The 19,733-nt window shown below is 44.1% G+C and overlaps 1 protein-coding gene across 1 annotated transcript in view; it reads left to right on the top strand.

Annotated features, from left to right (window-relative positions):
• The window catches only part of gpr158a (G protein-coupled receptor 158a), a 702,414-nt gene that overhangs the window by 55,420 nt on the left and 627,261 nt on the right, over window positions 1–19,733 (top strand).

Here is a 19,733-nt window from a genome sequence, read left to right as displayed (position 1 = left end):
AAACGGGCTGTCAATTTGCTATGAACCGGTTTTGTGCAACTGGCATTGACCAATTTCACCCCCTTTATCTCTCGCCAATATGTCGTGAGACCAGTTGTAGGAAGCCTTACTACTGCCTTGGCTGAGTTGCTAACTTGCCACAGCGTTTCCTGGTCTGTATGGCTCAGGGCCACGCCATGCGGTGCATTTACCCATCTGATAACTCTCATTTTTATTTTATTTTCCAACTCTTTCCATGTGTCCTCCTTCCACTGGGCAGAAATATGAATGGGACACAAAACCTTCCTCGTCTTAGGAGGCTAATACCTCTTGTTTAACCAACCAAAGGTATCCATGCTGCTTTACAATACAAACAATCTGTTGGCTTTATTCCAAGCTTAAATGTTCCACTGTCTTCAAGATGTTCTACCTAGTAGAAGCAATCCCACAGTACTGTATACATATGCTATGCAATTGATTTAAATAGGAATCCACATCAAAATTCAAATCCATGACAACAAGACATGTGTCTTAACCATTAGCCTGGTAGATGTGTATCAGTGCACCATTTCAGGAATTTTGATTTTCAGTCTGACCTGCAAGGTTTGGGTACTGTTGTAACTTAATGTAATCTTATAGCACTGTCGACTAATGGAGTAGCACTTCAAGAACCTACTTGTGGTTATATTTGTAATTGGGATCCAGCATCCTTGGAGGCTCACCCCAGCGTATCTGGGACACAAAGAATCCCGGAGGAAGCTGTGACATTAAGTCCCAGTCTAATTTTCACACCAGTCCTGATGCAGGCATCTAAAGCAACAGAGCAAATTCACACTCCTTCCACTGCAGATGGTTACTATGGCAATACTCTCTTTTTAACTTCTGTCAGCAGCTTCAATGTGCAATCATATAACCACCTTACCGCAGCATGTAGCAACAGCTTTTTGGCTGCCAAAGCATTTAGTGATGGTTGCTGCTTTTTCTAAAATAATATATTTTTTTTCTCTTGTGTTGTTCTTCTATCAGCTAATTTACTTTGGTGCATCTTTTCTCGAGTGAGGCAGAGTCTAAAATGTGGCCGGTCACAGGAGTTGCTCTTTCAGATGGGTGAGATGGAAAGTAGTAGTTTGCTCCTTCCCCAGCCCTCCCAATTGAATAAACACCTGAAGCAATTACTTGAATACTCTGGTAAACAATCCGAAAACTGGGATTGCTTCTTGGATTAGTTGATAACAATGATATATTAGCCTTACATTTAACAAACAGCAATTAAGTTGAATTTATAGCCAGTTAATTGAGAATCCATTAACTGTTGCTTTGACTATACAATTGCAGGCAACGGTATGAATCTGCACTTCTCTTGGGTTTCATCAGTGCTTATTTTATTTTATTGAGGATAGTCAAGAGTGATGCTTACATTATAGATTCACATAAGCATGGATTGGTCATCATTAGTTAGTAAAACAGTTAAGAGTGAAATCGGGAAGCACTTTTTCACAAAAATAGTGGAAATCTGGAAATCTCTTCCCAAAAGGCTACGGATACTGTGTCAGTTGAAAATTTAAAAACTGAGATCCATAGAATTTTGTTAGGTAAGGATATGGAGAAAAGGTGGGTAAATGGAGTTGAGGTACAGATCAGCCATGATCTAACTGAATGACAGAACAAGCTTGATGGGCTGAATGGCTGACTCCTGTTCCTATGTTCCTTCTCAGCAAGTCTTACTCACTTTGAAAAACAGAACCATAGATGCTTACAGCACAAAAAGCATCAAAGCTCTGCAGTCCTGCCACATCCAGTCATGAATGGTGGTGGACCATTAAACAACCAACTGGAGGAGGAAGCTCCATGAATATCCCCATCCTCAATGATGACGGAGCCCAGCACGTGAGTGCAAAAGACAAGGCTGAAGCATTTGCAACCTTCCCCAGCGAGAAGTGCTGAGTCGATGATCCATATCGGCCTCCTCCTGAGGTCACCACCATCACAGAAGCCAGTTTTCAGCCAATTTGATTCACTTCACGTGATATCAAGAAACGGCTGAGTGCTCTGGATACAGCAAAGGCTATGGGCCCCGACAACATTCTGGCTATCGTGCTGAAGACTTGTGCTCCAGAACTAGTTGCGCCTCTAGCCAAGCTGTTCCAGTACAGCTACAACACTGGCATCTACCCGACAATGTGGAAAACTGCCCCGGTATGTCCTGTTCACAAACAGCAGGACAAATCCAATCCGGCCCCATCAGCCTACTCTCAATCATCAGCAAAGTGATGGAAGGTGTCATCAACAGTGCTATCAAGTGACACTTACTCACCAATTACCTGCTCACCGATGCTCAGTTTGGGTTCCGTCATGACCACTCAGCTTTTTTGTCCAAACATGGACAAAAGAGCTGAATTCCAGAGGTGAGGTGAGAGTGACTGCCCTTGACACCAAGGCAGCATTTGAACGAGTGTGGCATCAAGGAGCCCTAGTAAAATTGAAGTCAATGGGAATCAGGGGGAAAACTCTCCACTGCCTGGAGTCATACCGAGCACAAAGGAAGATGGTTGTAGTTGTTGGAGGTCAATAATCTCAGCCCCAGGACATCGCTGCAGGAGTTCCTCAGGGCAGCGTCCTAGGCTCAACCATCTTCAGCTGCTTCATCAATGATCTTCCCTCCATCATAAAGTCAGAAGTGGGGATGTTCGCTGATGATTGCACAGTGTTCAGTTCCATTCGCAACTCCTCAGATAATGAAGCAGTCCATGCCCAAATGCAACAAGACCTGGATGACATTCAGGCTTGGGCTGATAAGTGGCAAACATAGAAACATAGAAACATAGAATATAGGAGCAGGAGTAGGCTATTCGGCCCCTCGAGCCTGCTCCGCCATTCAATGCGATCATGGCTGATCATCCAAATTCAGTACCCGGTCCCTGCTTTCTCCCCATACCCCTTGATCCCTTTAGCCTTGAGAAATATATCCAACTCCTTCTTGAATATATTTAATGAATTGGCCTCCACCGCCTTCTGTGGTAGAGAATTCCACAGGTTCACCACTCTCTGGGTGAAGAAATTCCTCCTCATCTCTGTCCTAAATGGCCTACCCCTTATCCTTAGACTGTGACCCCTGGTTCTGGACTCCCCTACCATCGGGAACATTCTTCCTGCATCTAGTCTGTCCAGTCCTGTCAGAATTTTATAACTTTCAATGAGATCCCCTCTCATTCTTCTAAACTCCAGCGAGTACAAGCCCAATCGACCCAATCTCTCCTCATACATCATTCCTGCCATCCCAGGTATCAGCCTGGTGAATCTTCGCTGAACTCCTTCCATGACAAGAACATCCTCAGATAAGGCGACCAAAACTGCACACAATACTCAAGATGTGGTCTCACCAAGGCCCTGTACAACTGCAGCAAGACATCCTTGTTCCTGTACTCAAACCCTCTCGCTACGAAGGCCAACATACCATTTGCCTTCTTATCCGCCTGCTGCACCTGCATGCTTACTTTCAGCGGCTGGTGCACAAGGACACCCAGGTCTCGTTGCACTTCCCCTTCTCCCAATCTATTGCCATTCAGATAATAATCTGCCTTCCTGTTTTTGCTACCAAAGTGGATAACCTCACATTTATCCACGTTATATTGCATCTGCCATGCTTCTGCCCAATCACCCAACCTGTCCAAATCATCCTGGAGTTTCTCGGCATCCTCCTCACAGCACACATGCCCACCCAGCTTTGTGTCGTCTGCAAATTTGGAGATATTGCATCTAGTTCCCTTGTCTAGATCATTAATATATATTGTGAATCGTTGGGGTCCAAGGACCGATCCCTGCGGTACCCCACTAATCACTGCCTGCCACTTGGAAAAAGACCCGTTTATTCCAACTCTTTACTTTCTGTCTGCCAACCAGTTCTCTATCCAAGTCAGTACCTTGCCCCCAATCCCATGTGCCTTAACTTTACACGCTAATCTCTTATGTGGGACCTTATCGAAAGCCTTCTGAAAGTCCAAATACACCACATCCACTGGTTCTCCCTTATCTACTTTACCAGTTACATCCTCAAAAAATTCCAGTAGATTAGTCAAGCACGATTTACCTTTTGTAAATCCATGTTGACTTTGTCCGATCCTGTCACTGTTTTCCAAGCGCTCTGCTATTACATCTTTTATGATGGACTCTAGCATTTTCCCCACTACCACCACACAAGTGCTAAGCAATGACTATCTCCAACAAGCGAGAGTCTCACCACCACCCCTTGGCATTCAACGACATTACCATTGCCGAATCCCCCACCATCAACATCCTGGGGATCACCATTGACCAGAAGCTTAACTGGACCAGCCACATAAATACTGTCATTACAAGAGGAGGGCAATTAGGGATGGGCAATAAATGCTGGCCTTGCCAGCGACGCTCGCATCCCATAAACACATTTTTAAAAAAGGTCAGAGGCTGGATATTCTGCGGCGAGTGTCTCACCTCCTGACTCCCCGAAGCCTTATGACCATCTACAAGGCACAAGTCAGGAGTGTGATGGAGTAATCTCCACTTGCCTGGATGAGTGCAGCTCCAGCAGCACTCAAGAAGCTCGACACCATCCAGGACAAAGCAGCCCGCTTGATTGGCACCCCATCCACCAACTTAAACATTCACTCCCTCCACCACCGACACACTGTGGCTGCAGTGTGTACCATCCAGAAGATGCATTACAGCAACTCACCAACGCTTCTTCGGCAGCACCCCCCGAAACCCACGACCTCAACCCCCTAGAAGGACAAGGGCAGCAGTCGCATGGGAACACCATCACCTCCAAGTCACACACCATCCTGACTTAGAAATATATCGCCGTTCCTTCATCGTCGCTGGGTCAAAATACTGGAACTCCCTCCGTAACAGCACTGTGGGAGTACCTTCACTACAAGGACTGCAGTGGTTTAAGGCGGCGGCTCACCACCACCTTCTCAAGGGCAATTAGGGATGGGCAATAAATGCTGGCCTTGCCAGCGCCGCCCACATCCCAGGAACGAATAAAAAAAAGAGACCATTCAACCCATCGTATCTGTGCTGTATCCATGCTAGAGCAGTCCAAAACTAATCCCACTGCATTGCTCACTTCCCATAGCCCTATATCTTCCTCTGCTTCAAATATTTATCCCATTTTCCCTTATAAAATGCAATGGTCTCTACTAAACCATTCCACATGGAAAAGCATTCTATGCCCCAACAAGCCTCTGCATGAAATTTCTGCTAATCTCTTTTTCCACTCTCTCAGGGACAATTTTAAATTAATGCTCCTTGGGGGTAATTTTAACTGTGGCCGATTGCGTAAGATGGGTGCTATTGAATTCGCCATCCATCATACACCATGCACGGCGTTGTATAATAGGGGGGCTCATTCAATATCAGCTGTTTTACACAATTGGCCAAAGTTAAAATTAACCCCCTTGTCACTGACTCCCCAAATAATCTTTGCCTATTCAATCTATCAAGCCCTTCAAATTTTAAAGACTTCTATTAAATCTCCTCTTAACTTTCTGTGTTCCAATGGAAACTGTCCCAGTATCTTAGTAATCTATTTTGACTTACGTCATTTTGCAAAATTGAACACAACAAAATTGAAGTGTTTAAATCAGTTAGTCATCTGACTCATTCATTTTTGATCACAAGTCTCAATTCTAATACTTTCCTCCTGTGGTTATGCACTCTCCATGTAATTTTCTTGCCTTGCTCAGTACTGTTCTCATCTTCAAGATAAAAAAATGGACCTACAGTAAATAACTTTGACCCTGAAATTATGCTGTGGGATACTATTTTAGTATGTCTATGTTAATATCCCGTTGCATAATTTCAGGACCATTACATTTATAGGTTGTTAATGATTATATTTCAGGTAAAACTGAAGAAATCCTAGGCATGAGATTTTTAGACACGAGTTCTATGCTTGAGTCATTGGCCCTGAGATGAACTTCGAGGTGCGTTCGGTGCAGTGAGGTCATCGGCCTGAAACGTTAACTCTGTTTCTCTCTCCACAGATGCTGGCTGACCTGAGTATTTCCAGCATTTTCTGTTTTTATTTCAGATTTCCAGCATCCGCAGTATTTTGCTTTTGTGTTTGTGAGTATTTATTGCTGTATTCACCTGACTTTTAATGAGCCCCATGAACTGTCGTTGTGTTCTCGCCTTGGTTTCAGTGACGAGTTTCAGAAAGCTCGGGAAACCCGTGGATGCACCGTTAAATTCAAATGTAGGTTGAAATATCACTACAGGTGAGCCATTAACATTTTAAATTGCTAACCCGCCTCTCCAGCGGGGCTACGTGCAATCAGACGAACGTGCCTGAGTTAAGTTGTCATGTTGGAGCTGGCTTCCGGACGTGAATGCATTTTTGGCCACTTTAACCCCCCGTTTGCACCTAAACCCACACACTGCTCCAGGTTAAAATTCTGCCCACTGAGTCACATTAAAAACGTAGATGTGGTTAAAAGCAGTTGGATATATCCATCACATTGGCCATAGCGGAATGCAAAGTGGCATTACTATATCGCTTTCTCCTCTCTCTTAAACTTGTCCTTCTCTATCTTTCTTTCCAGGGGAAACATCCTCCCAGCAACTACCTTGTCAAACCCCTTAAGAATTTTATACGTTTCAATGAGATCACCTCTCATTCTCCTAAACTCTAGGGAATATAGGCCTAGTCTACTCAATCTCTCCTCATGGGACAATCCCCCATCCCAGGAATCAGCCTAGTGAACCTTCGTTGCACTCCCTCCAAGGCAACTATATCTTTCCTTAGGTAATGTTTTTTGGATAGTAAGGGAACCAAAGGATATGGGGATAGTGCGGGAATGTGGAGTTGAGGTCGAAGATCAACCATGATCTTACTGAATGGCCGAATTTCTTATATTCTTTCCTATTTTCATATGTGAGCCTGGCTACTGTGTGTTGGCAGGCTATTCCACCATAGGGAGGGGCCGCCACAAACAATTTGCTGTTGCCTGTACACGTACGTTTTCCAGCAGGTGTTATGACATAACAATTTTTCTATCTGATTTTTCTTCCCTCCCTAATCTGAGGAGGTGGAGCCCAATTTTAAGCTCTCAAAACTGGAAGCTCAATTTCTGTACCACATTTACAAACTGAGCACAGACTGATTATATTTCTTTCTCTTTTTCTTTTGTTCTCTTCACAATCCCGACCATTATGAAATTTGTAAGTAATTTCCCTAGTAAGCCAGGTTCAGCCTATCCCGTTGACTGTCAGTTACATACTCCCCTTCCTGTACTGGTATCTCTTTACATGGCCAGAATGCTCCATGTGTTCTGGAGTAAACTATTGAGATATCCCTCCTGTTCTCTCATGTGTTGGTGTGTCTCGAGTTCTATGTGTAATACCCACTGGAAATGTTATGTACGCTAAGTATGGTTATCAATCTTTAACTTAGACACTGTATTATCATTGTTATAAATCCCTGGGTTAAAGTTGCCCATGTGAAGGTACGGCAAGAACTTTTAAGGACACAATGTGACTAAGAGCAGACTTTCCATAATTCTGCACCAGTATCAACTGTTGCAGACAGTGAGGCTGCGCAGTCTCCAGGCAGAAACCCCAGGAGGAAGGGGTGGAGTCGGGTTTTTCGAGCGGTAAACGCGAGCGACTGGAAGAAAAGAGGGCAGGAGCTCTGAAAAGAGGGCTCAGGAGGCAAATGGCTGCCGCATCCCGTCCCGGGCTTCCAAACTCGGCCGCCGCCCTTCGTATTAGTAGCTCTGCATCCAGAACTCAAAGTGGGATTCAGTGATCGTGAAGAGAATTCAACGAAGGGGTTCGGAGTCGTAAGTCTTGCAGACATTATACATACCATGAGCTCCAACTTAAGCGCGCCAACGAAAGAGTGCACTTGAATTTGGACACAGGGACAGATTCTCCTTTGAATCCATATAAATGGAGAATGTATGTTTATTATGTCTAGATTCATTCTAATGTATGCAAATGTCTAATTTAGGTCATTGACCCGTAATCTTCTTATACTGTCTGACGTTAAAACTATAAAGTAAGATAATTAGAATTAAGCCATTGTAGTAGTGATCTCCTTACTGGACTATAGAATACTGTCTACAACAGAGACCACATCTCACATATATCTAGAGAACCGTGAAGGGGTTACATTTTGGGGGCTCGTCCGGGATTGTGGTCTATTTATGTCAGTAAACTAACAGTATTGAATGCTCATTGCTAAGAGAGTGGTTTGTGGTTTCTACTGGGCTGTTTGAGCATAAAAGATGGATGTTATTGAGGTTGAAGCTTGGTGCAAACGGAAGCAGATAGCTACTACCCATGCCATTGTGCTGAATGGTGTTGCTAACGATGACCCTGATGATGTCTTACTAAGGGCTCTGAATTGTGTCAAAGCCTTTGGAAAGGTTAGGATAGTTGAGCGCTGCTTGGATACAGCTACCAAGAAGCAGTTTGTGTTGATCCAGACATCAGAGAACCTGAGAGGTCATGGTTTACCTGAGGCAGTTGGGCTTTCTGAAGAGGCTGGTCCCTGGCCAGTTCAGTTTGTCCCTATTACTACTAAGGAAGAAGAAGGGTTTCAGACCAAGTTGTTGTCATTCTTGAGACAAGAAGGAAAGACTGTTGCTGATGTCAAAGGTCTGATAGGTCCTTCGGCCCTGGATATGAACACTCAGTTGGTCAGTGCCATTAGTTCTCTGGTGGATAAATGCACCAATCTGCCCTTCGAGGCTCAGGGATACCGTAAGCTCCGTATGTTCTCAGGAGTGAGACCAACTCCCAGTGGGGAAGAGGAGTACGACGCCTGGGCTGAGCAGACCCTGCCTCTGCTAGAGGAATGGCAGTGCAGTGACAATGTGAAGAGGCAGAGAATAGTAGAAAGCCTTAAGGGTCCTGCTGCTGACATTGTAAGATTCTTAAAGGCGCAGAACACCTCTGCTACTTCCTTTGACTACATGCAGGCTCTAGAAACTGCCTTTGGAACTACTGAAACCATTTCAGATTTGATGGTCAGATTCAGAAGCACATTCCAGTGTGAGGGAGAGAAGCTGTCCAGTTATCTGCTGAGAATAGACAAACTGCTGCATTGTATGTTACGGAAAAGAGGGATTGAGTTGCCTGAAATGAATCGGTTCCGCATTGAACAGGTTGTGCGAGGTGCATTGCTCGAAGACGTGACTGCTCTTCGCATACGCATGACCCATAAGTTGCGAGATCCACCTACCTTCACTGAGCTGCTAAGGGAAGTCAGAGAGGAGGAGGATATGCTTCAGGCCCGGAATGTAGCAAAGAGTGCTGTGATGTCCAAGCTTGTGACTCCTGTTACAGTTCCTACTCCTAAGGGTGATGTCAACCCTGAGCTGGAACAGCTGAAGAAGGAAATAAATGTCATGAGAGCCGAGATGGCATATTTTCAGTCTAAGCCCAACACAGAAAGGGATGACGCACGGGTGCAAAAGGTTGAACACCCTGCGAAGTCTAACAGCAAAATGAATGATTCCTCTAAAGGATATCCCCATGAAGGAGATAGACCTGGAGTCTTTTGTTATAACTGTGGAAAGGATGGACATTTCAAGCGAAAATGTAGAGGTGAGGAAAATCTAAAAAAAAGTAAAAGACCGTCTCATAAAACTTACCAAGAAGTCGGGAAACTACAAAGGGGCACAGTAACGGAACGGCCTGCTGTCCCTGTAGTTAAGACACGTTCCGCTAAGTGCAATAATAGATGAGGGGATATGAAAGACATCATACCTGAAAGTTTAGTAGGGCCGAGTTCTGCTGTATCAATACAGATTGAAGGCATTTATACTAAAGCTATCCTCGACACGGGTTCTCAGGTTACCATACTGTACAGATCCTTCTATGACCGATACCTGACGCATTTGCCGTTAACCCCACTCAGTCTTCTGCAGATCTGGGGCCTTAGTCCTGCTGATTACCCATATGATGGCTATTTGTCGCTGAGGTTGGAGTTCTTGGAAGCTGATGTAGGGACCACTGAGACCATTGATGCACTTGTGTTGGTTTGCCCTGACCCCATGGTGAAAGGTGAGGTTTCCATACTAGTTGGCAGTAATACACCCATAGTGAGACGACTCCTGACAAGCTGCAAAGAGCAGGGAGGTGAAAACTTCTTGAGCACCAGACACATTCACCCTGTTTTCAAAAAGGCTTTTGAGAAACTGCCTGAACTTTCTTCCGACGTAGATGATAGCAAAAGAGGAACTGTGTGGTACGTTCGAGCCAAACCTATCACCCTGCGTCCTGGAGGAGTGGCTAGAATCCCTGGGATACCAAAATTCCCTGGAACGCCAGGTACTGAAGCCATTCTGATAGAGTCACCTGATGATCGTGCAGAAGAGTCACGGTTTCCAAATGAGCTTCTGGTGAGACCAGAGTTGCAGACCCCGACAGCTGTGATGTCAAGGAGAGTTACAGTGACCGTGAGGAATATGTCAGGCAAAGGAATCACATTGAGGAAAGGAATGCCGATTGCGCATCTGTTTCCTGTAAATGTACTGTCATCACATGTGAAGGAAGAGTCCAAAGTTAACTCAACCGGAGATCTGACACCCTCCTCCTTCAACTTTGGAGATTCATTCGTTCCTAAAGAATGGAAGGACCGATTAGTCAGGAAGATGATGGCGCGGAGAGGAGTTTTCTCTACTCATGAGTTTGATGTTGGTTGTAGTAAGAGTACTCGCCATTCTATCAGAATTACCGAGGATAAACCCTTTCGGGAAAGGTCTCGACGGCTGGCACCAGCTGACATCGAAGCAGTGAGACAGCACCTGTCGCAGTTAAAAGAAGCTGAGATCATTACCGAGTCCAGGAGTCCTTATGCATCTCCTATAGTGGTGGTGAGGAAAAAGAACGGAAAGATTCGGATGTGTGTGGACTTTAGGACGCTTAACAGACGTACTATTCCCGACCAATACACCGTTCCAAGAATTGAGGATGCACTGGCTTGTCTTAATGGAAGCAAGTGGTTCAGTGTGTTGGATCTCAGAAGTGGATACTACCAAATACCGATGAGTGAATCGGACAAAGAAAAGACAGCCTTTATATGTCCAGTTGGGTTCTACCAATTTGAAAGGATGCCACAGGGAGTTTCAGGCGCTCCAGCAACTTTTCAAAGAATAATGGAACAAACAGTTGGGGACATGAACTTGCTCGAAGTATTGGTGTACTTGGATGATATCATTGTGTTTGGGGCAACCCTTGAAGAACACGAAGCTCGGTTGCTGAAAGTGCTTGGTCGCCTGTAGGATGAAGGTCTCAAGCTATCATTGGACAAGTGTCAGTTTTGCCAAACATCTGTGTCCTATGTGGGGCATATTGTATCACAGGATGGAGTAGCCACAGATCCATCCAAGATCGAAGCTGTTACCACATGGCCCAAACCGAACACAGTGACTGCCTTGCGGTCATTTCTGGGTTCTGCGGATATTACAGGCGCTTTGTGCAGGATTACTCCAAAGTGGCCCATCCTCTGAATCAGCTGCTGGCTGGTTACCTCCCACCAGCCGAGAGGAAGAAAAAGGCAAAAGGTAAAGAGAACAAGGACTACTTCAAACCCTCTGAGCCTTTTGGTGTTAGATGGGATGAGAAATGCGAAGAGGCCTTCCACACCTTAAAGCAAAGTCTTACTCAAGCCCCCGTGTTGGCTTTTGCAAACCCACAGCTGCCATATGTGCTACACGTGGATGCCAGTCAAGAAGGGTTGGGTGGTGTGTTGTATCAGGACCAAGGAGCAGGGCTGAGACCTGTAGCGTTCATCAGTCGCAGTCTTACGCCATCAGAGCGTAACTACCCAGCTCATAAGCTAGAATTCTTGGCGTTGAAGTGGGGGGTGGTGGATAAGCTGCAGGATTATCTGTATGGAGCGAAGTTTGAAGTGAGGACAGACAATAATCCATTAACCTATGTGTTGACTTCGGCAAAACTTGATGCCACCGGCCACCGCTGGCTTGCTGCACTATCTGCTTACGACTTTAGTCTCAGGTACAGACCTGGGAACCAGAACATTGACGCAGATGCTCTGTCTCGTCGCCCACACTACCAGAAACCAGAGTGGAAAGATGTTGCTTCAGCAGATGTGAAAGTAATGTGTCAGATGTCCGTGGTATCTGGACCAAAGAATTCATTTCATGCCCGAGAGATTGACCACTTGGGAGCGTCAATGCATGCTGTTCCCCAGGCATTTTGCAACCTTTCCAGTTTGGATGTACAAAACTTACCCATGTTGTGTTCATCTGAAATATCCAAAGCACAACAGGAGGATCCTTGTATTCATGAGGTGTTTTCAGCTCTCCATCTGGGTGATATTACACAGATCGACAAATCAAAACATCCTGACTGTCGTCTGCTCCGAAGAGAATGGGACCACTTGGAAATTAAAGAGGGAGTGTTGTGTAGAATCACTCACCCACCCACTAAACCATGTCATTCACAGTTGGTCCTACCTGAAAAGTACAGGGAAATAGTGATGAAGTCTTTGCATGATGACGCAGGTCATCTGGGAGTAGACAAGACCTATGGGTTGGTCAAGGACAGATTCTATTGGCCGCGTATGAAGTCTGCGGTTGAGGAGTTCTGCAAGTCCTGTGCACGTTGTGTCCAGAGAAAGACTTTACCTAAAAGAGTTGCTCCTCTGTTTCACATGCAAAGTGATGGACCTCTAGACCTTGTCTGTATGGATTTTCTGTCCATCGAACCCGATTCCAGCAATACCGCAAATGTCTTGGTCATTACAGATCATTATACTCGCTATGCCCAAGCTTTTCCCACAAAGGATCAGAAAGCATCCACCGTTGCCAAAGTGTTGTGGGAGAAATACTTCATCCACTATGGACTGCCAAAGTGAATACACAGTGATCAAGGTAGAGACTTTGAAAGTAGACTTATACATGAGTTGTTGTCCATGCTCGGGATTGAGAAGTCAAGAACAACTCCATACCATCCTCAGGGAGATCCTCAACCTGAGCGGTTTAACCGTACTTTGTTAGACATGCTTGGAACGCTGGATTCAAAGCGAAAGAACAAGTGGAGTCGGCACATTGGACATCTTGTTCATTCTTATAATTGTACCCGAAATGACGCTACTGGTTTTTCACCGTACTACCTCATGTTTGGACATGAAGAGAGGATGCCGGTGGATTTGTGTTTCGGAGTATCCAGTGATGGCACATCACAGAGAACTTACCTCAAGTATGTATCTGACATGAGAAAGGAATTGCAAGCTGCTTATGAACTTGCTGAGTCTGTTTCTGCCAAAGAGAATAAAGGAAATAAGCAGAGGTATGACCAGAAGATCCGTTTTTCCCAACTCATGCCTGGTGACCGAGTTCTCATACAGAACCTAGGACTTCAAGGGAAACATAAGTTAGCAGACCGCTGGGCTTCTACACCTTACATTGTTGAAAGTCAAATGTCACAACTACCTGTGTTTCGGCTAAAACCTGCAGGTGGGAATGGACCCATAAAAATACTGCACCGGAATCATATCCTGCCATTGGGACAGCAAGTGCGTCTGGATCCGCCAGCGGATAATGAGCCGACACCTAGTAGGAGAACCCTGCAGAGAAGAAGAAGGAAAAAAACGAGAAACCAGGAAAACTTTGTTCCAGAAGACAGAAAACCCATGACACAGTGTGTGGATCATGAGGAACCTGATGAGTCGGAAGATGAAGAATGGGATCTATGGTACGACCTCCCAGAAAGACGCATAAGACAGAATCTGGATGAATTGTCTGAACCATTTAGCTCAGGCTTGGACATGATCTGGGAAGAACCAGATGCTTCCGAGAAGGAGATAAAAGAGACTGAAAGGCATGATAACAAAGGAACCAACGCCTCCAACGTAGTTGAAGGAACTGAAGACCGGGTATCCGAAATAAGGAGCTCGCAGCGAGTTAAGAAGGTTCCTGAAAGATTGACATACAGTACACTAGGAATGCCAAGTGTAATGATAGCCCCTACGGTTCGATATGTTACCTCCCTTTATACATGGTTGGGAAGCATGCAACCACTTATGTGTAAAGTTCATTAGGCATGGGGACATGCCTATATTTGGTAGGGGGGGAGTGTAATACCCACTGGAAATGTTATGTACGCTAAGTATGGTTATCAATCTTTAACTTAGACACTGTATTATCATTGTTATAAATCCCTGGGTTAAAGTTGCCCATGTGAAGGTACGGCAAGAACTTTTAAGGACACAATGTGACTAAGAGCAGACTTCCCATAATTCTGCACCAGTATCAACTGTTGCAGACAGTGAGGCTGCGCAGTCTCCAGGCAGAAACCCCAGGAGGAAGGGGTGGAGTCGGGTTTTTCGAGCAGTAAACGCGAGCGACTGGAAGAAAAGAGGGCAGGAGCTCTGAAAAGAGGGCTCAGGAGGCAAATGGCTGCCGCATCCCGTCCCGGGCTTCCAAACTCGGCCGCCGCCCTTCGTATTAGTAGCTCTGCATCCAGAACTCAAAGTGGGATTCAGTGATCGTGAAGAGAATTCAACGAAGGGGTTCGGAGTCGTAAGTCTTGCAGACATTATACATACCATGAGCTCCAACTTAAGCGCGCCAACGAAAGAGTGCACTTGAATTTGGACACAGGGACAGATTCTCCTTTGAATCCATATAAATGGAGAATGTATGTTTATTATGTCTAGATTCATTCTAATGTATGCAAATGTCTAATTTAGGTCATTGACCCGTAATCTTCTTATACTGTCTGACGTTAAAACTATAAAGTAAGATAATTAGAATTAAGCCATTATAGTAGTGATCTCCTTACTGGACTATAGAATACTGTCTACAACAGAGACCACATCTCACATATATCTAGAGAACCGTGAAGGGGTTACATATGGTATACATTATGCAATGCCAATCAATCTCTCTGGCCCAGAAAGGGAACAATTTAAACTATTGAGTCTCACTCCTGCATGTAGTAAATTCTTCTTAGAGGTTTACAAAATTTTAAAACTTTTTTTAACTTTTCCTTTCTATCTCCCTTTTCTCTCTCTCAATCCAATCTCTCTTTCCCTCTCTTTTATTTCTCTTTCTGTACCTGATTTGACTCTAATTCACCCTCTTTCTCCCTCGTTCCTCTGTTTCTTTCTCAATCCTTAAATCTCATTGGTTAAGGAGATAGACTGTTGGTCCCGTCGTTCACGAAGGTTCCAGATGCCCCAATATCTTCGCCACGTGTTATCAGCTCACATCTCTAGCAAGTTACGGCGCAAAAGAATTTTGAACCGAAGGGTGCAGGTAAAGGTCTAACTAACGGTATACGCCGTGAGATGCCCCACTCCAGCAAGATAGGGCCCATTGTTATCTAACAAAAAAAAGCATTGATAAATTGCAGTATTTCACAGCACAGCAAAAAAAAATACACTCTTTGCTTTGTGACACTGATTATTGTTTTCTCGGGAGGATTGAATGACACTGTGTTTACATCTGAATGTATAAACTTGTTTGACAGAAATATGGAGTTATTATCATGAAGTGGTTTAGGATAGTCTCAGTGGTGATTCACTGAATGCTAGATTATGTGACTGCTTTGACGGCTAGTTAGTCAATAGAGTGACAGCTGAATTTGCAGAAGTTTGCAATGTGCTATGTTTCTTACCATGCAAAATAAAAAAAAACCCTCAATATTTTTTTCTGAACAAGTGTGGTTTAAGTTAAGTTTATGAACTCACATATACACTGGTTTATTTTGAGTACTGGTGATTTGAGAGCATTTTGAATGCCAGGTTAATGTTTTCAAAGCACTACTCACTTTACCATCCACCTCATATAGCAGGCAATCCGTGTTAACACCAACACGCCTGATATAAACAGTGGGGACTGTACTTGCCACCTGTAAATTGGCTCACTGCAACAACTACCATAAAGGCACACAAAATATTTATTTCTGCTCTTGCATGCAGTACTTAAAATATTATAGGATTAGAAGTAATTAGAGCATCTTTCATTTGTAACTGTTCCCGACTGCCTGTTTGGGATACTGCAGAAATGGTGTCAAATAAACAGATGTAACTAATTCATAAAAAGCTGAATTGTTCTTTACAAAAACTGTAACTGAGTTGAATCTGCTACAAAGTGATAGTGCTAAAGTAACATAGAAACTTAGAAACATAGAATATAGGAGCAGGAGCAGGCCATTCGGCCCCTCGAGCCTGCTCCGCCATTCAATGCGATCATGGCTGATCATCCAAATTCAGTACCCGGTCCCTGCTTTCTCCCTATACCCCTTGATCCCTTTAGCCTTAAGAAATATATCCATCTCATTCTTGAATATATTTAATGTATTGGCCTCTACTGCCTTCTGTGTTAGAGAATTCCACAGGTTCACCACTCTCTGGGTGAAGAAATTCCTCCTCATTTCTGCCCTAAATGGCCTACCCCTTATTCTTAGACTGTGACCCCTGGTTCTGGACTCCCCGACCATCGGGAACATCCTTCCTGCATCTAGTCTGTCCAGTCCTGTCAGAATTTTATAAGTTTCAATGAGATCCCCTCTCATTCTTCTAAACTCCAGCCCAATCAACCCAATCTCTCCTCATACGTCATTCCTGCCATCCCAGGTATCAGCCTGGTGAATCTTTGCTGAACTGCTTCCATGGCAAGAACATCCTTCCTCAGATAAGGCGACCAAAACTGCACACAATACTCAAGATGTGGTCTCACCAAGGCCCTGTACAACTGCAGCAAGACATCCTTGTTCCTGTACTCAAACCCTCTCGCTATGAAGGCCAACATGCCATTTGCCTTCTTAACCGCCTGTTGCACCTGCATGCTTACCTTCAGCGACTGGTGCACAAGGACACCCAGGTCTCGTTGCACTTCCCCTTCTCCCAATCTATTGCCATTCAGATAATAATCTGCCTTCCTGTTTTTGCCACCAAAGTGGATAACCTCGCATTTATCCATGTTATATTGCATCTGCCATGCTTTTGCCCAATCACCCAACCTGTCCAAATCATCCTGGAGTTTCTCGGCATCCTCCTCACAGCACACACGCCCACCCAGCTTTGTGTCGTCTGCAAATTTGGAGATATTACATCTAGTTCCCTTGTCTAGATCATTAATATATATTGTGAATAGCTGGGGTCCAAAGACCGATCCCTGCGGTACCCCACTAGTCACTGCTTGCCACTTGGAAAAAGACCCGTTTATTCCAACTCTTTGCTTCCTGTCTGCCAACCAGTTCTCTATCCAAGTCAATACCTTGCCCCCAATCCCATGTGCCTTAACTTTACACACTAATCTCTTATGCGGGACTTGATCAAAAGCATGCAGGTGCAGCAGGCGGTTAAGAAGGCAAATGGTATGTTGGCCTTCGTAGCAAGAGGGTTCGAGTACAGGAACAAGGATGTCTTGCTACAGTTGTACAGGGCCTTGGTGAGACCACACCTTGAGTATTGTGTGCAGTTTTGGTCACCTTACCTGAGGAAGGACGTTCTTGCCATGGAAGGAGTGCAGCGAAGATTCACCAGGCTGATACCTGGGATGGCAGGAATGACGTATGAGGAGAGATTGTGTCGATTGGGCTTATACTCACTGGAGTTTAGAAGATTGAGAGGGGATCTCATCGAAACCTATAAAATTCTGTCAGGCCTGGACAGACTAGACGCAGGAAGGATGTTTCTGATGACCGGGGAGTCCAGAACCAGGGGTCATAGTCTAAGGATAAGGGGTAAGCCATTTAGGACTGAAATGAGGAGGAATTTCTTCACCCAGAGAGTGGTGAACCTGTGGCATTCTCTGCCACAGAGGGCGGTGGAGGCCAGTTCTCGAAAGCCTTCTGAAAGTCCAAATACACCACATCCACTGGTTCTCCCTTATCTATTTTACCAGTTACATCCTCAAAAAATTCCAGTAGATTAGTCAAGCACGATTTACCTTTTGTAAATCCATGTTGACTTTGTCCGATCCTGTCACTATTTTCCAAGTGCTCTGCTATTACATCTTTTATAATGGACTCTAGCATTTTCCCCACTACCGATGTCAGGCTTACCGGTCTGTAATTCCCCGTTTTCTCTCTACCACCTTTTTTGAATAGTGGGGTAACATTAGCTACCCTCCAATCCATGGGTACTGTTCCAGATTCCATCGAATGTTGGAAGATGATCAGCAAAAAGTAATCAGAGAACAAAAGTGACCAAAACATTGCAATACACAGGGTACATGCATAGAAAGCCTAAGCTGAGATAGAGGACTGTTCATGAGAAGATCTGAATGGAAGAATGATGTTGGGCAGATAGAATGAGTTGGCAGAGGGTGCTGTGTGATAATGACCTCCTGTGACATCCGGTGCCAGTTTAGTTATGATGGCTGACTGTCTGAGGGACATTTAGTATGTGCTCATCCCAATATATTTTTGCCTGTGATGAACAAAGAAATGGATGGTTACTCAAAAATCTCCCATTTTGTGGATATATAAGGAGTCACTTTCTGTTTTTGGGAAGGTTTGTTTTTGAAGATATATTTTGTTGAACTGCAGCAGGCATAACTAAAATACAAATGACTTTGATATAATCTTCAGCACAGAGAACAGTAGGGAATGCTACAAGAGAGATGGCATAAAAGTCATTGTGAACAAGAATTTTCTGTATTTATGACCTCTTGGCATAGACACAGAAAATATATATATAAGAGTAAAATAGGCAGCAGTCAGCTGCAAGGCTACAATTCAGACTAATAGCTCTGTTATTGTGATAGATCACAAGAGCAAAGTAAAAACAGCTTATCATCCTTATCAGAATTTGGAGATTAAATTAATCTTAATTGCATCACTTCTAATTGTTGATGTGGAGTAAATGTAAATTTTTAAAAGTTTGTTTTATATTTTCAAAATCAATACACGTGCATGGTTATATGTTAGAGCTTGCATCAGGTGGGTGAATGAGCACATAGTGACATTGAACGTGGAGCTATATGTCACAGCATGACAGGTACAGTATTAAAGAAGCTATTCAGTCTTCATTCTGGAAGATAACGGATGGTTCTAGGTGGATTCCAAGGATTCAGGTGAAAACATCAGCCATGGCTGTCATCTGAACACCACGATAGGATTACTGCAGTAAGTCTCCTGTGATTTATATATTATTGTTCTTATTATAAACACAGTTGTAAATTGTTTAGTTTTTTTTTTATCAGTACGGTGCTGTGCTTCCATTTGGAGATGCCGTGCAAGGCAGAACTGGGCGGTATATCAATTTTATGACACAGGACCTGAAGGTTTATTGGATTTGTGACTTGGGACCAAGTTATTTTTCTGGTCAGTTACTGGAAGATTGTCTCCATTTATCGTCAGAATATCATATAAATAATGGCAATTAATTATTAAGGATTTCATTTGTAAGAAACACTACTAATCTCAGTTTGTATTAGTTAGGATTTATTGGACATACATATTTAAGAGATGAACATTATAATTAACCATCACTGACTGATAACTGATGCATTACTAGTTTTGAATCCCCAGTTTGATCCTCTGATATTGGTCCATGGACTGTTGAGTTTAGGTATGCAGCGGTAAGCTATCTGATATACTGTTGATCCCACGTGAGTGAGGGGGATCTGCAATCTGCATAACTCTCACACGCCTACAGTGTTCGGGAATTATTTGGTGCCTCTTACTCACGATTTTGTATTCACTGGCTTCCTCTTGAGTATTATCTGTTTATCTCTTAAATGAAGCAGACCAAATATGTTACGAGTACCGGCTCTGCCTGTTCAGAT

Source organism: Somniosus microcephalus, chromosome 5 (genome assembly GCF_052327205.1).
Source record: "Somniosus microcephalus isolate GS21.2 chromosome 5, FLI_Smic_1.0, whole genome shotgun sequence".
In the NCBI taxonomy this organism is placed as follows: domain Eukaryota; kingdom Metazoa; phylum Chordata; class Chondrichthyes; order Squaliformes; family Somniosidae; genus Somniosus; species Somniosus microcephalus.
The sequence above is the reverse complement of the archived record's forward strand: the minus strand, read 5'-3'. Positions and strand labels throughout refer to the sequence as shown.